At 36.8% G+C, this 13,853-nt stretch overlaps 1 protein-coding gene across 1 annotated transcript in view; it reads right to left on the reverse strand.

Annotated features, from left to right (window-relative positions):
• Positions 1-10,225, reverse strand: part of LOC131431649 (ATP-binding cassette sub-family G member 1-like) — a 123,097-nt gene extending 112,872 nt beyond the window's left edge. Inside the window, exon 1 of the mRNA XM_058597487.1 lies at positions 9,699-10,225. The gene's annotated coding sequence lies outside the window, so the exon portion shown is untranslated. The remainder of the gene's footprint in view (positions 1-9,698) is intronic.
• Positions 10,226-13,853: the final 3,628 nt, after the last annotated feature.

Raw genomic sequence — 13,853 nt, forward strand, 5'->3', positions numbered from 1 at the left:
AATGTGGTCTGCCGGTTCCTTCCGGGATGGTTCCGTCACACATTAGACCGATTCATCCTGATGACGATTTGTTGAAATCTATCAACCAAATCCGTTCAAAACTTACTCGTTTCCGATTAACTGAGTCACCCTACTGGATATCGATTTTCCTCGTGTGCCATGTGATATTACTACTACCGGTATCGGAACTAAAATGCATCAACGGAGATAGCAGCAGTTACCTACGTACGGCTGAATACTGCAACTTTGGAGGTGTAGACTAGTGACGGACAACTCGACAGTCTCGAACAGGCTCGAACTGTTTGTATTTGTAGTTCGACACGCTCCGATGCATTCGTTTGTCGGTAAGGGAATACGATGCAGGCAAGTCAATGAATGCTTTCATCACAGCAACGAAAGCAGTTGCACCTTTCAGCGGTGACTTCCTAGTATCGGTGTTTGGTGTTAGATACAGACCGGAGGCCTACGGTTTTAGAAAAGAAAAAAACATTCAAAAGCTGGCAATTATAAATAATAACTCAACCCGGTCGACAGATAATCTATATTTTTGAATAAATTATAATACTGTTCTACGGCAATGGGCCTTGAAGTGTGAGGGGTATTTTTTTATATCGGTTTTATAAAGTGCACTGATACACGGAAAGACCGAAATCAGCATTTTGACGAAAAAATTAGTTGATTTTCTGATTTTAGTTAGTTATTTTTTGAGACAACTAAAAAAATCTTACTTTTGCTAATTTAGATTTTTTAATTCTAATTCCTTTAATAATAATAAAATATTTGTTGAAATGGCTATTTTTTTAGTTGAATTCACCAATTAAACGTGCTGTCATTTCTTAGCTAAGGCACACTTCATTTCCATTCAACTAATTTTTTAGTTGAATTAGAAAAATAAAACGTTGTTTTCAACCAACATAAATAGTTGAATTGGTTTCTGCAATTTGCAGCTATATGGCGCTCTGTCACCGAAAAAACGTTAACACCGTAATGACTACTAGCCACTAGATGGCACACTACTATCGAAAAAAAATTCAGTCGCGGTTGTCTTTTCTTTATTGGTAGGTATAAATATGATGTTGTATTGATGAAAAAGACATAAACAAAACATCAACTTCTTTTCGAAAATTTTTCTTCTAAGTCGCTGTTTTCTTCATTTGACTTCGCGAAATCGACTCTCTCACTGAAAACTTTAAGCACTCTGTAAACATAAACCTGGTTTATGTCCAGGATGTTCGCCAACTAAACACATTCTCCAAAAATTAGAGTTTTTTTCCGCAAGTAAATTCTCAATTTTAACTAATTTTTTAGTTATTTTGGCAATTCTGTTGTTAAAATCAACTAATTCAAAAACAGTAATACGAATTAGGCGCAGAACTAATTTCGGTCGTTCCGTGTACAGACAATTGAAATCATATACCCTGGAAGCATTCACAGCTCCATATAACAATAGTGAGAGATTTATGATTATGGGTTATGATTCCGGTCGAGTCAAATCGGTGTTCTAAGAAACATGTATGAAGCTCAAAGGTTTCAAAGGATATATTTTTGATTGATCAATTTCTGCTGTGGTGTAGCTTTTCTTCGTCGGGTACATTAAATCAAAGCCGTCAACATTTGCCGACACGGATTTGTTGCTGCTGCTGCTGTATAAACACCGAACTCCTAAGCGAAAGAGTAACCGTGCGTGTCCACTAAAGCATCTGTAACGGACCGTGAAGTTTGCACGAAAGAACTAGTTGGACTGTCACTGAAAAGTTGCAATGCGTTGCAAAATGAATTAGATAAACCGTTTACGTTTACGGTTCATACAACGGAACACTGAATGTTCCCTGTCTACTACAACAATGTTAGCATACATTCAGCTACACTGTACTGATGTCAGATTTCAATATAAGATTTACTGACCTATTGAATAATGCTAATCGATGTATTACATTCTGGAATATTACCTGTAAGCCACGCGTACGAGGGCTAAGGGATCAAAGTTGTTTCAAGGAATGGCTTACAACAGTGTCTGATCCAAAGTGAACAGTTAAACAAAACCTGTTTCAATCCACCTAGTGGTGTAATGATGCCTTTCTCATTTTACTTATATTTCCAAAAATATCACCAGAAGATTTTGTGAAGAATTTTTTCCAGTGATGCCAACTCCAGTCCATTTGAGCTTGATCATTGGTTACTGTCTGAAAAACTAAAAGTGTAGATAGAAAAAAAAACCGGAAGTGACAGCCAAATGATCTTTAAACTTAATTCACATACTAATAGTAGTCAAACGAGTTCAAGCTTGTAAAAATCGATTCAGGCATCTGCGAGAAAATTGTGCGGAGAGAAAATAAATTCGTTCGGTCGGTTTCGTCACTTATATCGGTATATCTTCGGAAACGGAAATAAAAGCCATTTGACCTTCGAACATGATTTAAAACTCAGTAGTAGCTTTCAAACGAGCCTAATACTATGCTCACACTATGAGTTAAAACGAGTTTTAATTCTGATGTCATATTTTAAGCAAAATAACATGTTTTTCTTCCGTGTTTTTTTTTCACATTCAGAAACGTCACAATAAATCACAATTTTCCCTAAACAACATGATATAATTTTCAGTCAAGCACAACCCTGCTAGCATTTTCCGACTATTTCAATTGACGAGCTGTTGTCAAATCAGTTTTCCATCAAAGTAGCCATGTAATCATAACGAAACAAAACTGGAAACTGGTACAACCATTTTTGCTTTGTTTTTTACCTTTTTGCCTTTCTCAAATAGATAGGTTATGCAATCACTTGAAAAACCGACTAGTAAAAATATATATATACCAAACGATTCAACTCGACGAACTGAAAAAATGTCCGTGTGTGTTATCCACAAAGAGGTCGAGATCTTAGAGATGACTGGACCGATTTTGATCAAACTAGTCGCAAATGAAAGGTCTCCCCGTCACCCTGAACACTATTTAATGGTTTTGAGATCGGATGTTTACTTTTTGAGTTATACGAAGTTTTATGTTTTTTTTACAGTATCTGTCACACTTGAAAACGGAATATGTTTCCAGACTTTGATTCCGCATGGTAATACCTATCCAACAAGCCATAGATTGTCAAAATCCGTCCATTTTTAACGGAGACATCGATATTATTGTGTAAGCGTCTTTTCCCAATATTCCAGTAGTAAGAGTTTTGAGCGCTGAATGACAAAAGAAATGTTTGGGAGCAACGTGGAAAACGATTTTTTATACAATTATTTTTAAGTACCAAAAAGATTATGTACAGCATACTTTTTCATGAAATTTAGACTCGGACCGATTTTAGCACGGTTCGTTTTTGGCAACATAATTGTTCGAATATGACATATGTAAACCAGATGATGGCAGAATTTTCGAGTTGAAAGCAATTCCATAATTATATTGATTTAAACTACTTACAACAATAAATGCTGGAAGAACATAACACCCATATACCATTCAAATCAGTTCGTCGAGATCAGCAATTACGTGTGTGACCAATAATTTCACTCAATTTTGTCGGAGATGACTCAACCGTTTTCTACAAACTCAGATTCATATGAAAAGTCGTATGCTCCCAAACAAGGTTCCTTAATTACATTTGGTATAATCAAAAGGTATCACGTTTTGCCTTTTTCTATAGAAAGGTATTAGAATTGCTGGAAAAACCGACTTTCGAACGGAGCCTCGGAGACCCATAGTGTTATATACCATTCGACTCAGTTCGACGAGATCGGAAAATGTCTGTGTGTGTGTGTATGTGTGTGCACTTTTCGAAGATATTTGAACGCGCTCAATTTTCTCAGAGATGGCTGAACCGATTTTAACAAACTTGAACTCGTTTGAAAGCTACTGTCGGGCCATTGATCAAGTTCGAAGATCAAATGGCTGTGACTTTTGGTTCCGGAGATATGATTGTATAAGTGACGTAACCGACAAAAAGCGTTGTATTTGAACGCGCTAAATTTTCTCAGAGATGGTTGATCCGATTTTAACAAACTTGGGCTCGTTTGAAAGCTACTATCGGGCCATTGATCAAGTTCGAAGATCAAATGGTTGTGACTTTTGGTTCCAGATATATGATGGCATAAGTGACGTAACCGACAAAACACGTTGATTTTTACCGCTCTTATATATATAAGGGTGCCAAAATTTTGGAATCACCTCTATTTTCGTTAAGTTCTAGTGCTCAAAAGTTTAAACACCTCGAAAAAAGCCTTCATGCAAAATTTGACCTAAATCGGACATGCTTAAGGGGTGCTACCCGGTGGTAAAGGTTTAACAATTTTCGATCTTGAAAAAGCACCATAGGGGGGAGTACATGAAATTTCCAAACTCGAAAATTTTTTTGATGCCAAAACTCTTAAAACTGCATAAAACATCGAAATTTAGTGTCATCTCAAAAAAAAAATTTTTTGAAAAAATCAACTTTTCATATTTTTTCTAAGTCCCAAAAAGTCGATTTTTTCAAAAAAAATTTTTTCGAGATGACACTAAATCTCGACGTTTCATGCAATTCTAAGCCTTTTGAAACCAACATTTTTTTTTCGATTTCGAAAATTTCATGTACTCCCCCCTATGGTGATTTTTCAAGATATATGAAAATTCCACAAAACACTGAAGCATGCTTTTGTGAACTACTCGAACCAATCTGAATCAATTGTTGTCAAAATTAGTGTCCAAAATTATTTAATAAAAGTATGAAACATATTTTCATGAGACTGTTATGAAAGAAGAGAAAGGCATTATCACACCACTAGGTGGATTAAGAAGGGTTTTTTTGTATAGAGATGACTTTTTGGTCGTTTGTCAAACGTTGAAAATTGACGTGAAATGAACATTTACAACCAACAAATGACCAAAAACGACTTTTTTTATACGTAGAAGAAAGTTTTCTGAGTGTAGTAGTGGAAAAATGGAAACGATTGATTTGATTCGTATCCCCGAGACCCCGAGCTCTTAAAACCAGGAATGCAATCTTCAATTTTTCCCTGTATATTTTCCTATTCCGATGTACTACAAACTATACTACTAAAATTTCGGAACCCAAGCAGTAAAGAGCAACCGCACTTTTTTTGAATAGGGATACTAACGACACGACCGAAGAATAATCGGTATTAAAACCGTCCGTTAAGGGCTGAGGACAGTACCGTAAAGTGGTAGCTTTTATGCTATTTTCCCGTTTCAAATTAAATTTTCTTGGAAACGGTGCAGTATATAGAAAACCCCACCTGACAATGTCTTCGAAATTTAGTTGAGAATATTCTGTGAAATTTTCAGAATGATTCACTGAGTTTAGCGGTCGTGTTGTATTTTTTTCTGACTGAAGAACTGCAGAAAAATGGAACGCTCGAAAATGCATACCTCTACTTGTTCATCGAATATCTCGGCTTTGAAGGCTTGTACCACAAATCTACCGTGACAAAGTCTAGATAATTTAGTTTAGATGCGATTAGTACATAAAACATATATGTTATCGCGATAAAAATAAAGTCTTGTATTTTTCTATGAAACAAAGTCAGTTTCAATGCATCCGCCATTTTTTTTCGCTTTGGTTTCCTGATAGCATTCTGAAAAAGGAGAGAGAAATAAAATTGGCTCGACAAGGCTGCCAAACACACAGACATTCAATCTTTGTGAAAGTTGATTATTTTTTCACTGTTCATTGGAATCCATGTAATGTCCAACCCATACGATAGATTAATGTGATAAAACTTCTCATCAAAATAATAAAATGTATGCTGGCAACCCGGTACAGTTTGCTCATTTACGAGAGAGTACAAGAGAAATACGATGCGCAAAGGGAATTGAGCGAGCCACGTGGTCGATTTAAAACTCAACACGTAACCCTCTGTCCTCAGACCTTAAGGGCTGAGGACAGTAGGTCGCGTATAAGCTCGCTCTGCATATTATATTTCTCTCCATGCTCTCTCACATATGTGCAAAATGACTCTCCATGGGCCAGGTGGCCAAGAAAGTTTGGATATTTTCGGTTACAAGTTTGACTACATCACCGCTTGTTTGGCAGCCTTTCTGAGCCGATTTTGTTTCTCTCTCATGGTTCGTTACGTTACCAGGAAACTGGAGCAGAAAACACGGCGTGTGCATAGAAATCGACTTACCTTCACAAAAATAACATTACTTTCATTTTTATCGCGACAACATATGCATATTGTCGACAGCATCGCATCTAAATTAAACTTTCTATACAATGCACAGTGGTTCTAAAGCGCAATTTCACGCTCTTAATTGATAACTGATAGGAACGTGGTTTTTGAGGTACAGTATCTTCAGCAAAGTTGCTCAAAATGATAGACGCCATCTTTTATCTAATTTTATTTATTCGATTAATCCCCCTAAAGGTGAGATAGAAATATTATTTTAGTTCAGAGCCAACATAGGGGCTAAGTTACTTCGACAAAGTTATTCAGAAAGTTATTTCAAACAAATATGCTGAAGATACTATACCCGTAACTTGAGCGTAATTCATGATATAATGTATTTTCTGAAAAGGGTGTTCTAGAACCAGTTTTTGTAAGAAAACACATATATTTTCAATTTATATGAGTTTTTCATATTATACAAAGTTTTTCATCATTAAAAACTACAAAACTTTCTCAAACATACTATGTTGCTATCATTTCAGTTTAATGAAATAGAACCATTTTTCAAGTTTTTTTTACAAATTTTCAATTTGTCTATCATCCAAAGGCGCAGAAAGGTGCAGATGAGACTACTTACACATTAAACTATTTCAAAAGAGCTTTCTTTCGTTGAATTACACGTCTGCGATCGTCTGCAGGCGAGATATGTTCTTTTCTAATATCCTTGTCCTTGGCATTTGCAATGATAAGGTTCACTTCATATCAGATCAAATTTCAATACATATTCATTACACCCTTTTCAGAAAATACATTATATCATGAATTACGCTCAAGTTACGGGAATAGTATCTTCAGCAAATTTGTTTGAAATAACTTTCTGAACAACTTTGTCGAAGTAACTTAGCCCCTATGTTGGCTCTGAACTAAAATAATATTTTTATCTCACTTTTAGGGGGATTAATCAAATAAATAAAATTAGCCAAAAGATGGCGTCTATCATTTTGAGCAACTTTGCTGAAGATACTGTACCTTAAAAGCCACGTTCCTATCAGTTATCAATTAAGAGCGTGAAATTGCGCTTTTGAACCACTGTGCAATGTTAGGATAGATTTTCGATCCATGCTTTTGAAGGCGAGATATTCAATGAATAAGTTGAAAGACGACGTTTTCAGCTATGCAATTCTTCCTTCAGAAAAAAGACTTTCCGACCGCTTAAGTCAATGAATCATTCTGAAATTTTCACAGAATAATCTAAACTAATTTTCTAAGAGATTGTTAGTTGGGTTTTTTTTTATATTCGTCACCGTTTCTTAGAAAATCAAATTTGTAGTGTGCAAATAGCCCTGTAAATCACCCTTAAAACACACTGGCCTCACCCCTTAACGATTCACCGCCAGTTACTACCAATATAGTGACCTCTTGATAATGACAAAAAAAATCTTTTCGAGCAACACTGCTTATGTTGCTACGAACTAGTTACCAAGGAAACTCGGGTATTGGTATTATTACTTGTCAATTACTTGTTAATTGCAAAGGATCAAAAAACTTTCTGTAATGTTTGAATCCATTTGATGCTAACATTTCATTCAGGCGGGGCTGGTCCATGCACTCCAAAAAAAATTGAACTTTACAAGTGACTTAATCCGTCATACGATGTAATTTTAAAAGACTTAATATGTCAAATGACGGAAAATTTTATTTGAAATCACTTAATGTTAGATGAGCTTGAATTTTACTGGTTTCGACTGTAACTTGCGTTCTGCTAGTAGGTGCGACTGTACAAATTTAAATGCACCTTTTGCCAGCCAAGCAGATGCATGCTTCTGTGGCTCAGTCGATTAGCAGACGTACTTGCGATCCGATGATTCTAGGTTCAAGTTGCGGCTGTTGCTATCAGTATTCTTTTTATATTTCAATGAATTTCATGTTATAGAGTTTTAGACACAATATTAAATGTTCTTCCACGTAAATTTTCATGAACTGCGACGCTCCATTTATGTAGATGCACATAAGATGTAAAATCACAGGTTTATTTTAAGTGTGTGGAATCACGAATCAGGCATCAGAACTAATTGGCTCAAGTGGCAAACCTACATTCTGTCAATTTAATAATAAAAATACTGAATATTTACATTTGTACTAAAAATTTACATTGTCGTCGCAAAAATGAGATTTTTTTTTGATTTTGAAGTAATCAAATAATTTTGATGAAATTTGGACGAACGTTACAGAATTTACTCACTTTACTTACAATTAAAAATTCAAATAAATACTTTTTCATTAAACACGAGTAGCCCGAAGCTGTGGACTCTTCCCTACTTAGTTTCATAACGCTGGACCTGGATTCTAGAACTGAACTCTGGAACGGAAACTGAATTCTAAAACTTGATTCTGTACTTGGATTCTGGACCTGGAATACGAAATTAAATCTGGGAGATGAAATAGGAAAGTTCCAAACACAAAACATGAAGACCAACCGAATCTGTAAACACACCCTTTTGCACTTTTCAGTAAGATTTTATCAAAACTGTCAAACATCAAAGATGTCTTGTTTCAAAGTCGATTCCAAAGAACTAGAACTGGCAATTAGAAATAGGCCAATTATAATTAAGATTTTTTTTTATAAATCGTTTAATATTAAGATAATTAATCGAACCAGTATGTGAGCTTTTGTGAATATTTGTTTCGTATGCCATTTGCCCTAAACAAGAGACAATTATTTTCATTGATATTCCATAAATCGAACAAATTCAATCAACATTGTCGAACACCACAGATGGTTTATTTAAGTTCTTTTTAGGGCCAACAAATCGATTTCCAAGAGCTGACTACAATGTTTTTCAATGCATTGAAATACTAAAAATCGTATAGTGGAGATGTTTCATAATTTCTAGGAATGAGGATAGGAAAACATGAAACAAACATATTAGTCGTCTCAAATAACGCATGGAATAAATGAAAATCGCGCCTGCTGCAAAACAAAACCACATTCAATTATTACATGTATGAGAATGCACACTGTACAACATTTCGAGCCCAGTTTTAAATCAAACTCAGCCGAATGGATAATGAATTACTAATAATACATACTTTTCCTATATACTTTATGTCCGAGCTATCAAAAAGGGGGTTACTTATGCAGAGTATTTTTTGCGGCTGCTTAGCTATTCAAGCTGAACTGTTAGATGGCAGTGGCAGTTCAATTTGAACTGCTAGTGCACTGATGAGAATCGTGAAGAAATCGAATCAAGTATTATTTTGCAGTAAGTAATATTTATAGTTGGTGATTTTCCAATTAAATAATATTTTAAGCATTTCCTCTTCAATTCAAGTCGAATCTTACTATGAAAAAAAAACTCTATATCGTGTCATCTCAGAACAGATTGTCTTCAACAGGAATAGTGATAAATTGAAGGGTGGAAATCATGAAGAAATAAAGTTTCTCTCAATAATGCCAGTTCTAAAAAATAATTATAATACAGAATGAAGCAAAATATCTACATTTACTTTATCAATGTAAGTAACCATCCCTTTGTTGTTGTTGTCAGTGATATAACCGACGTTGTGTGACACTGAAAACGATTAACTGTTGACTTACTTTTTTACTACAACTGAATAAACAGGTCGTTCTGGCACAGGGAGGCTCCTTACAATGTGATCGATGTAGACAACATTTGTTCAACACTGACGGGAACCCTTGCGTATCGCCTTTGTTGACTTGGCTAAACACGAGACACTCGATTGTTTTAGTTTCACTTTTTTTTTCTTGGTTTCCGTCAGAGAACAACACCTCTCAGATTGCACTTTTCACCTTTTTCTTCAATTATTCTGCTGCCGCTAATCACCAACTTTCTCGAATCGATCGTCGTGACACAGAAAATGACAGCCCAGAAGCACACTTTAAGCTAAATCCGAACGGCTATTTACCAAATGCATATTCGTTGACACCCGTGAACCTCGTCTATGCAAACTCAGGCACAACAGTAAATAAAAAAAAAAAAAACACAGGACAATCTGACCGGGAGATATCCACAAAACAAACAACACAATCAAAACAACGGAATCGATCTCGATAGGATGCGAAACGCGAGTACAGAAAATATAAAACATGCAACGAAGACCACGGCAAAACCACGACTGAATTGCCAGCCAGCCACGATCGTTAGCGAAGCCGGCAATGATTTTCTACATCAGCCAACGTTGGATGAACTTTCAAGCTCCCGAACAACCGGTCGGCCGACCAAGTAAATCATCGAATAGAGTGTTGGTAGCAGCATGCCACCACTGTCATGAACCATAACAACAGCTGTTCGTTGCAGTGTTCATCATCCGGAGAGAATTTTATTGCCATGCGGTAACATCGCATTTTGCCGGCTGTTTAGCATAGCATGCTGCGATCTTTTGAGCACCGCCATTAATGCATATGCATTTCAAAAACAATACAATTAGGATTTTTTATTAGTTTTACAACTACAAAATACAAAATAGAAAACTAAACTTCAGATGAGGAAAGGGTGTGCCATTGAATGCGAAACTAGTTTTTGGCTATTAATCAATTTAAAGTACTGGTCGGACCTAGATGAACCTTAGATATAATTTCGAGCATCATATAAAAGAATCGCCTACCCAGAGAGGGGGCCCAAGGGCAATGTGATACAAACGGGTGGGGCAGACCACATGGCTTACTTGTGTTAGAACTCAGAACTTGTGACGAAAGCAAGCACGTGGTTTTTAGTTTTACTTGAGTAACTCAAGAAAACCTAATTTCACTAACACAAACGAGTTGTGTTTGCCCCACCTGTTTCTATCACTTATGACCCAAGGGGCCTGTCGAACACTTTCATTGATTAATTTGAAATATACTATTCACACATTCAGTTTTCATACATATTATAAAGCTTGATTAAAACTTGTTTTAATCTACCTAGTGGTGTAATGATGTCTTTCTAACTACTGGTAATATAAGCCATTTGTGAAAGTTTAATTTCAGGAATTTTGAATACTATTGCCGATATCGGAATAGAAAAGTAAATTAATGAGGCCTTAAACGAACCAGACCCATATTTTGAAACAGTATTTAGCACATTTCCTCTGAGTTTTCACATCGTCACCTCGAATGATAGTTTGAAATTTATATGACATTCAAGGACGGCACGGTTCTAAAGTCGGTTTTCGCAGTGATTGCGTAACCTTTCTTAACAGGCACGTACCCAGAGGGGAGGCCCGAGGGGCCCTGGCCCCTCCCGAAATCAGAAACAGAAATTAAAAATAGATGCTTGATACGAAGCGAACAGTGTCAAAACTAAATAAAATGAAGGTTAAATCCAGGGCACAATAAACGACAATAATACAAAGACACTCAATTGTACTGGATAACCGAAAAGAGGAAGTGCGCGAACTTAATTTGGCAAGATTCTGCATATGAGAAATTTATCCTGCCGCCGAATCCCGTACATATTCATTTAGGACAAAAGATACGAACGCAAGTGCACTTCGAGTACATGTTAGGCTGGATTCATTATTATACGCTAGAGAACAAAATGATTACTGAAGTCGTGCATTGAAGCGGCACGAGTGCCTGCACACTTAAATTGGATTACCGATCTCAGCTGTTCCAGCCTCGGTAGCTGATTTTTTCAGTAGAAATAACATTTAATCATAGCGGTACCTTGAGATACTCAACAAATGTTTATTTGTGCTGATATATCAGTAGAATGAGAATGTTCGGTAGTTCGGCTGTTCTAAGCTCGTCAAAAGATGAACAAAATACCGAAGGAGTTTAGTGTGTGGAAGAGAATTAGCCGCGTAACCTAATTTTATCATGATTTTGAACACTGACTGTCTATTTATAGCTGTTCCAGGTAGGTTCCCAGTCGTCCAAGAACTTAAGCGATTACAAGTCTTAAGATCTATACGAGCATTCAGCAGTCTATGTACAGTTTTTGAATGCTGCTCATAGTCGTAGAGCTACATACTGCCTACTTGTGTATTTTGGTCTTTTCTCGGGACAGTCTCAGTCGGCTAAGAACTAAAGTGAAAACAGGTCTATCTTAAGGTAGATCTTAAGGCCTGAACTCCAAGTAATATTTGGATGAACAAGCACTTCCTTATAATTCGTCGCAATGATTCCATCAATTGATTGAAACATACAAGTATGGACCACAATCAATAAACTCGCTAAAGTCATCGGTTACATTGGTAGCCCTTAAGGCTTGTTCAGAGGAGGTTTTGGACAAGCGAGTTCTTCTACAGATCTTATCACAGTATATCAATTTTCTGTAATTTATCCTACGAGTACATACCACACTCAATAGTCATACAAAAGTCACCCGTTAAGTGATTAAAGCTTGCTTCATTTAGAATTGGAACAAATTTTTGTTCATATTGTGGCGCTCCTGGTGGACGGATTTGGAAGTTCTTGGCGCCCACGTGTCGGGAATTTTGTCAGCTACACGTATGATTTTTGACATTCTGCAAATCGAGTATACTTTGTAAACAATCAACATGGAAGCTGAAAGAAGGGAAAAAATTGTGCACAGTTATTTGGATATGGCGCGTTATCAAACGGTATAAGGAAACATTGACGACGATTCGGAAGCCTCAAGCCAATCGTCGGAGTGGAACTGTCGACCGGAAACTGCGTGGTAAGATTTTGAAGACGATTAAGAGGAATCCTAATCTGTCGGACCGTGATTTGGCCAGAAAATTCGGTGCTGCCCATAGTACCGTGAAGAGAACTCGACTCCGGGGAGGAATCAAGTCGTATCGAGCTAGCAAACAGCCAAATCGGACCATAAAACAGAATAGTGTGGTCAAAATTCGTGCTCGGAAACTATATGGTCTGGTGCTGACCAAGTACAACGGGTGTCTTCTGATGGACGATGAAACCTATGTTAATGCTGCATTCGGGCAAAAGTGGGGGGATGTTCCAGCCAAATTTAAATTTGTTTTTGCCGACAAATTTGCAAGAAAATTTATGATTTGGCAGGGCATTTGCAGTTGTTGCAAAAAGACCAGTTCCGCCCTTTTGAGAAATACTGGGCGATCATGAAGAGGAGACTCAAGGCAAAGCGAAAGGTTGTCAAAGACATCAATCAGATGACGACCTGATGGAATAAGATAACTGAAACGATGGACGAAGAAGGTGTGCGCCGCCTAACGAGCCGTGTTACAGGAAAAATTCGAGAATTCCTTCGAAACCGTGACGAATAATTTTATCCGTATTTTTTCTTAAAAGTATGAAGAAAACGCTACATTTGTATTAAAAAATATCTTGAATTCAATAATCTGTTTTCAAGAGATTTCTTGGATGCCCAAGATCTTATTTAGATTCTTCGAAACTAAACAATCTAGTATTATACTATTAATATACTATTAACAACATTAAATTCCCTGAAGGCAGATTGTTTTGCATATGCATATAAATTGAAATTTCCTTCATTATGCAAAAACCTTTTGTAGCCGGAGCGGACCGATCTTTTAAAAGCGCGTAGTTTTAGCGCCACTCCTTTCGGAGACTACCGCCATGTCATAGATTGCCCGGATGAGACTGCACTAACGCAAGTCAAATAACAGAATCCTTCAAGAAGAATCCGGATCGGTCCGGCTAGGCACACTGACCTCGTCCCAGAACAGGTTCTAAGACCCTAAACAACCAAACTCACCAAGACTCAAAGTTCACCTTCCAAATCACCCGGTAGAAACTCTCCATGCCTAAAAGCTCATCATCGGCAGGGTCAATGTTGGTCACCAG

The sequence above is a fragment of the Malaya genurostris genome, chromosome 2 (genome assembly GCF_030247185.1).
Source record: "Malaya genurostris strain Urasoe2022 chromosome 2, Malgen_1.1, whole genome shotgun sequence".
NCBI classification, from domain to species: Eukaryota; Metazoa; Arthropoda; class Insecta; order Diptera; family Culicidae; genus Malaya; species Malaya genurostris.